The 7,955-nt window shown below is 30.0% G+C and overlaps 1 long non-coding RNA gene across 1 annotated transcript; it reads right to left on the reverse strand.

The window, feature by feature from the left end:
- Positions 1-387: 387 nt before the first annotated feature.
- LOC107948728 (uncharacterized) lies at positions 388-1,657 on the reverse strand. The gene is made up of 2 exons (XR_001697531.2): positions 1,053-1,657; positions 388-742 (listed from the first exon to the last, which is right to left on the reverse strand). It is a non-coding gene; the product is annotated as an uncharacterized lncRNA (long non-coding RNA).
- Between the last annotated feature and the right edge of the window lie 6,298 nt (positions 1,658-7,955).

Raw genomic sequence — 7,955 nt, forward strand, 5'->3', positions numbered from 1 at the left:
GTTGAATATTTTATATTTAAGATCATATTGATAGAATATATAAATATCAGAGGGCAAAATTTATAATTAGACCAATAAAAAACCCATGTTAGCACTTTCGTTATATTCAAACGACTCTTAACATTCAGTGATGAAAATATTTGATTTCGTATAATTTAGAGACAAAAATAGAAAACATTTTAAAAGTTCAATGACAGAAACAAAACGCGAACAACACTTTAGTGACCATTTTTGTACTTTACCCGTATATTAAAATACTAATTCGAAAAAGAAAATATACCAGAAAGAAGGAAGAATATGACCCGAACCTAAAATTGTTGCCCGAAACTTACCTAATATTTTAGACTTAGGAATCGTTGGAAATGAATATCATAATAACTTAAGTAATTGAGAAGATAAGTGGACTAGTATAGATAGTATTGTAATAGGCCCATTTCGCCCGGGCCCATAACAAAAAACCAAAAAAACAAAATAAATAAATAAATAAAACCAAATGTTAATAATCTAAGTCCCTTTTGTTACAACAGAGCCCAAACCAAAATAAACCCAGCATCCGACCCAAATATTAAACTCAGATTAACCCAATTAACTCAAATAGCCCAGCACCCAATGGCCCAAAACTAAACCAAATTTTCGGCAGAAACCCTAAGGTTCCCTTGCGCTGCAACTGGTTTCCAACACCTTCCAGCACTGCTTTGCCTCCGGCCAGTCCCACGTGCGCCATCAGCCAGCTGGCTCCATACTTGCAACAAATGGAAATCACAACAGCAAATGACAGATAATATAACGGAATAACAACAAACAAATGAAGGGGGAAAAGGAGAAATTTGTAAATTTTATATTTGATTTTGGCTATATAAAGCCAATTGTATACTGTAAAGAAGGGGAGAAGGAAATCTGTTTTTTTTCAGAGAAATATTTTACGCATACTAAATACAATCAAAGATTAGAAGGTGATTTTCGATCTATTTTCGGCATTTCGATTTCTTTTTTCCCTTGTTCTCGCCTACATTTTTCGCATAAAAAAATAAGGAGAAATGAGAGAGGATTACCTTCGTGGGTGTACCGTCCGGGTCCTTGTCTCCTCCGTCGAAATCGGAGTTTTAGATAAAGATTTTCAGGTGAAAATAGGCTTTGAATCTCAGCTTTATTGGATATAAAAAGGGCTTTCTCATCATTCACCGATTTTAATAGTGTAAATGGTGGTTAAATGGTGGATGAGGGAAGAGTTTTTTGGTTTGGCTGAATGGGGAAGGAAGGAAGCTTTAGTTTTTTTTTTTTTGCTTTGATTCTTTTTCAAATGGCTGAGTGTTAGTCTAGGTTTTTTAGTTTTGAGTTATGAGATTTGGTCTTTGAGGGTTATTTGCGTGATCAGTCCCTCCCCTCCTGCATTAATCTTTGATTCGGCCTTGATTCTGTTTATTTGTTTTTACATTTTCCCTGAGATTCACGCATTGTTACAATTTTATCCTTGTTTAAACGTTGTGCTTTGAGATTTGGAATATTTCCAGTTTCGATCCCTGCACATTTGCGCGCATTGCGCTTTAGTCTTTTACGATTTCAATGGTTTAATTTATTAATTATCCCTCTCATTTTAACTTTATTTTAATTTAGTTTCTTTATTTTTGTATAATTCATTATTATTTTTAAAAATCCACTTAGCATTCATTTTTAATTCTTGTTTATTTATTTTTATATTTTTAGCTACTTTGATAATCTTATTTTGTTTTTTTTTTAAATCATTATTGTAAAGTTTTTTATATCAGATTATTTTAACATTTTGTACAATAGTTCTTTAAATGTTCTATATGTATTTGTACATGTATTATTTTGATTGAGGTTTTAATTTATTTGTAATTAGGTTGTAGTTTTTTATTATAAAATTTTAATACTTTGCATAGTATTTAACTCAAATCTTTTTCTATACTTGTACTTATATTATTTAAACTGAGTCTTCTATTTATTATGATTTTGAGAATTCATTTAGGTTTTTTTTATATATATGTACGTTAAATTATTTTGGTATCTTTACTTTATATAATCATTATTTTGAACTTATTTTACATTATATTGTTTTAACCATTTATATAATTTTTTTTGTGTATATTTATACCTATGGAGGTTTCTATTCAAAATACCTATTGTTTTAAAACTTACTAAATATTTTTATGTAAACAAAAACTTCATTTTTATGTTTAGAATTATTATTTCGAAATCCTTCTTTATATATTATATTATTTTAGAAAGTCATATAGTATCATATTTAAATGCTTTAATATATATTTGCACATATATAATTTATAGCAAAATTAATTTAATCTTATACGCATTATTACTCCCAAATTATTTTTTACATATAATTGCATCTAAATCTATTTATATATATATACGTATATGTTTTTAAATCTATTGTGTACATAAGTTATTTTTTTAGGATTATATTTTCCTAGGTATTTTAAACAAATGTTTTTAACACTTTATACATTATGTGATTTAAAAACCGTCATTTTATAACACTTGTTTTTATGATTACATTTGTATCTCTAGTTTGTTTTTTTTAAAGTTCATCAATTCATATATTATATATTACATGTTCATTCGTTCATCACTATTTTAAAATTGTCTCACCGCGTTGACTTCTAATTTTCATTTTGTTTTGTATGTGTTTTGTTGATTGTTTTATATTATGCCGTGTTTATTGTTGTTGTATATTCTTTATTCATAGTTTTATTGGTCATATTAACTGTCCTCTATCCATGCTTAAAGATTTGGTCACATTTTACTTAGAATAGTTGTACTTAATTGTTGGATTTATTAATTGTGGTTTATTGTACTTTATGTGTGCATGTTATCTCATGTTTATTAATCTTTTTTTCATATCAATGTTTCTTTGTAATCTATTAAGTGTTCCATCGTATTTTAAAACAAATAAATGCACTTTGAGCTTATTTCTGATTTTCTTTATTCAAAGATTCTAAAATAAGGCAATATTCAATATTTGGAAATTCAGGAAATCATGCCCTATCGTGTTGGGTGTGATTTTTCGTCGGACTAAATATTTAGATATCCTTTTATAGTTTTTAGCGTACAAGCTTTTGAAAGTCAAAAATCAATCATATTTTTGAAGGTATAAAGGATCGTGTCCAATCGTGCTGGATATGATACTGCATACCTTTAAAACGAGAGAATTTTGACATCCAACTTGAATCACTTAAGTGTTTTTAATAAGAATCATGTTTCAAAACTTCTTTAAAATCTAGACATAAGGATAGCACTTAATCAATCTGGTACCAGTTTCTGGGCGTATTGAGGGTGTTAACCCTTCCTCATACGTAACCGGCTCCCGAGCCCATTTATTTTTACGTGGACGAAAGTTAATTTAAATGGTATGAAATGTTTTCGTAGGTGACCCAATCACACCTAAACAAAAGGTTGGTGGTGACTCCACATTTTCGTTTTAAAAAGTCGATTCCCGTTTTTCTCTAAAAAAGGTTTCGACAAGTATTGTTAAGTTATTCCTAAACTGTGAAAAAATATAAAACTGTAGGAATTAAATTAGTAAATAAAAAAGACAAAAGACCTTATAAAAATTGTGGAGGGGTTTATGTTGCAAATAACCCTTCCACTTATCTTCTAGATTTAAAACTATGCCATATGAACACCTAGGGGTCAACTCAGTGCCATTTCCCTTCCTTAAATACATGAACCAACATTATGCTGCTCCTCTTCCACTATATATCTTAACATCTAAACAAAAATTACATTATCCATTTTCGGTACCACTTTCCTAGCTCTAATAGCCCAAGCTTCGCATAACACATTGTAAGCTAACCCACTCTCTCGTTTTAGCCTTAAACATGGTACAAAGACCAATATTTCTTACAAAACCCATCATCCACTATCCCTTATCACTCCCCACAAAAACATAACCTATTCTCTCATTTTAGTGCACCATCATTATTAACTTTCCACCACCCCTACAACACTCACTCCGAACTTACTTGTTTACACACCTTGCTTCGTTTCAATCCATTTATACAATACCAATCACACTTTGCTTGACACACCTATTCTAGAAGCCATGAGCTCTTATCTGAAACACTCTTTCTCAACAAAATCTTTGTTAAAAATTCTATTGTTTCGTCTAAGCCAAAGACGCTAGCAAATGAAACCATTATGTGATTAAATACAAAGTCGATAAAGATAACATTATCATTGATGCATTATCAAAATAGTATTCATTAATAACTAATTTGAATGGAAGAATTTTTGGATTTGAACATGTTAAGGATTGTTCTATGATGATGTTGATTTTGCATCTATTTATACCTCATACGACAAAGGTGCCTTCGAGAAGTTATATCTTGCAAATAGGTTCCTTTTTAGGTTAAATCAGCTATGTGTGACTCAGTGTTCGCTTTGAGAGCTACTTGTTCGTGAGGCATATGGAGGAGGACTCATAGGACACTTCGGTGTTACTAAAACACTAGATGTCCTTCAAGAACACTTCTTTTGGCTACATATTCACAAATATGTTGAAAGGGTATGTTTTAAATGTAATGCATGTAAGATGGCTAAAGTATAAGGTAATGCTACATGGTTTGTATACTATTTCTACTTCACCATGGATTGATATTTCAATTGACTTTATTTTGGGCTTACCTTATAATAGCTCAAATTTCAGTGATGTCAAAAATAGTGGTTTGAGACCACCAAATCTGACAAATAAACTCGTAGATTATATTATTTAATATTTATGAGCCAAATGTAGCTTTTAAAAGATTTTTGAAACAGTAAATTGTGTTTTATAAAGATTTATTTGGTCAAGAAATTGAGAAAAAAAGTATTAAGATCTCGATGTTATAAATCGAGCCATAAATATTTTTATAAATATTTACAGAGTGTCAACAAGGTAGTATTCAAATTTTGTTAGAAAATTTTGAAGTTTGGGTGATTAATTAAATAAAAAGGACTAAATTAAAAAAGGTGTAAAAGTTACTAGAAGGATTAAATAGCTAAATTGTCAAATGAGGAAGGACCTAAAGTGAAAATAAGCCCAAAAGAGATATTTTGGGCTGCAATAGCTGAGAAAAATCAGGAAATGGGTGAAATAAGGGCAAAATTAGAAAATTGCCAAAATTGGCTAAATAAAAATGGGACCAAATTAGAATATCTAGAATTTTCTTCATTTTCTCTTCATTTTCATCAGCTGAAAAACAACCATGGAAGAGAGTTCAAGCTGGTTTTCATACTCTAGCTTCATGTAAGTTTAATTCTTGCTTTCTCCTTGAAATTTCTAAGATTTTGGACTTTTACAATTGGGTCCAACTTACTATGTCATTATTTTTTGATTCCATGACTAATTTTTAAAGTTGCTATGGATGAGTGCTGGAAGAATATGATGAATAAATATAGAATTTAAGCTTTAATTTTGATATATGATGATTTTATCAAGTAAAATTGATGGAAATTGATTTTAGGACTGTAACAGCCTAATTTTCAGTGGTGTTGGAACAGTGATTCGAGATCACTAAATCCAAAAAATGAGTAGGAAATATTATTAATTTAGTGAATATAAGTTAAATGTGAAGTTAGGAAAAATTTTGAAGTAGTGAATAGCATACTAAAAATAAATATTAAAATAATTAGAATCGAAAACGAGGTATCGAGACCTCGAGAATTTTAAATCGAGTCATAAATGTTTTTATAAATATTTATGGAGTGTTAATAAGTCAGTATTAAAGTTTCGTCAAGAAATTTTAAAGTTCTGATAGTTAATTGAACAAAAAAGGACTAGATTGTATTAAATGCAAAATTGTGGGAAATGATTAAATAGCTTAAATGATAAAAGAAAGAGGGTTTAAAAGGAAAATAGACCCAAGGTCTCTTTGGGATGGACGGCAATGGCATGAAATCAGCAAGAAAATAAGGAGAATTAAGGGTAAAATTGGAAAATTGCAAAATTTACTTAATAAAGCTAGGACTAAAGTGGAATTATCTAGATTTCTCTTTATTTTTCTGCATTCTCATCAGAAAAAACACCATGAAAGAGTTCCCTTAAGTTGGTTTTTCATATTTTTACTTCAAGTAAGTTCAATTCTTGATTATTTATTGAATTTTTTGTGTTTTGTGACTTTTACAATTAGGTCCACTTGTTAAATTCATTAGTTTTTAATTTTATGAAAGAAATTGAAAGTTTGTATGAATATTTTATAGAATTATATGATGATTTGGCATGGGATTAGAGCTTTAAATTGTTTATATGCTAATTTTATTGAAAGAATTGAATAGAAAGTGAATGTTTGGGACCTAATTGTAAAAGAGTTTGAAGTTAGAGTTCTATGTAGAAATTATGAAGTTCAATAGTTATGAAATAACTTATAAAGTCTAGGAAAAGTATTAATTGAGAAAATTATCTTAATTGAGGGGTTAATTGAGTAAGCACTGAATTGTATGGCTTGTGAAATTTAGGGCAAAATGGAAATCAACATTTTGCACTAAAACTGTTTTGGATAGCAGCAGTAGTCTAACTTTTAAAAATCACCAAAAATTGTAGAAATGGAATTAGAGGATTAATAAAATATGAAATTAAAGCTTATTGAGTCTAGTTTCTTATAGAGAAATTATGTAAGCAATGGAATTGTAAATCATGAGATATGATAAATTTTGTGAGACAATGTCAGAATGATTTCGGGTTCCCCTATTCTGACTTTGTAAAATCATAAAAATTTGGATAAAAATAATTAGGGGCTTAAATTTATATGTTTAGAATCCTGAATGAGTCTGTTTTCAAGAGAAACAAACAAGAACATCATTCGAATCCTGTATGAGGAGATAATTAATTTTTAGTGAAGAAGGGTTGGAACTATCAGACAGCAGAACAGGGGAGACTTCAATGAATAAAATGTATTAATTGGCCTAACCAAAAATTATGAAATTTTTATGGTAAGAAGATATGTGAGTCTAGTTTCAGGGAAAATTATTGGATCTTAATTTTTAGTTTCATAGCTCCAGATATAAATAATTTAGTGACTACGAAACGGGTGGATAGTCTGAATATTCACATAAGTAATTAGTGAAAATTATGGATAAGGTTACTTACAAGTGTGTTATTTATACCAAGGATGTGGATGGAGAGGAGGAGGAGGAAAAATATATGAATGACTCGTGTATAAATTAAACACATGCCCGATTATAATTGATAAGTGTTGGATTAGAAATGATATAATGTTTTATTTGAAATATTTATTATGAAATTATGATTATTGTTATAATACAAAATTTGAACTTGTGAGTTTATATGGCTAAATTTTAGTGATTATTTGTTAATTTTATGAATTTCATGATGTGTTATTTCATATGTATTGATGATAAAATCGTGAATAATGTAAAAGCATGAAAATTGAATAAATGATCAAATTGAGCATTTCAGTTCAGTGACAAGATGAATTGAAGGAAAAGACCATGGTTGGACCATGGCAACAAGTGATAAGTGATAGCTTCGGCTACACGTATCTGATCTAGGATAAGTGAAAGTGATAAGTAATAGCTTCGGCTACACTTATCTGATCAAGGACAAATGACAAGTGAAAAGTGGTAGCTTCGGCTACCTGATCAGTGAAAAGTGGTAGCTTCTGCTACCTGATCAGTGAAAAATGGCAGCTCCGACTACCTGATCAGTGAAAAATGGTAGCTCCGGCTACTTGATCAGTGAATAGTGGTAGCTTCGGCTACAAGTGACAAGGGAATTCTGTATAGGACCATATCTGGGATATGGCATCGGTGTGATATATGCTACTGTATAAGACCATATCTGGGATATGGCATCAGTGAGATATGTGATTCGTGTAAGACCATAGCTGGGCTATGGCATCGATATGTGATATGTGATTACGTGTAAGATCTTAGCTGGGCTATGACATCGATATATGAAGATGTGTAAGACCATAGTTGAA

Source organism: Gossypium hirsutum, chromosome A04, assembly GCF_007990345.1.
Source record: "Gossypium hirsutum isolate 1008001.06 chromosome A04, Gossypium_hirsutum_v2.1, whole genome shotgun sequence".
In the NCBI taxonomy this organism is placed as follows: domain Eukaryota; kingdom Viridiplantae; phylum Streptophyta; class Magnoliopsida; order Malvales; family Malvaceae; genus Gossypium; species Gossypium hirsutum.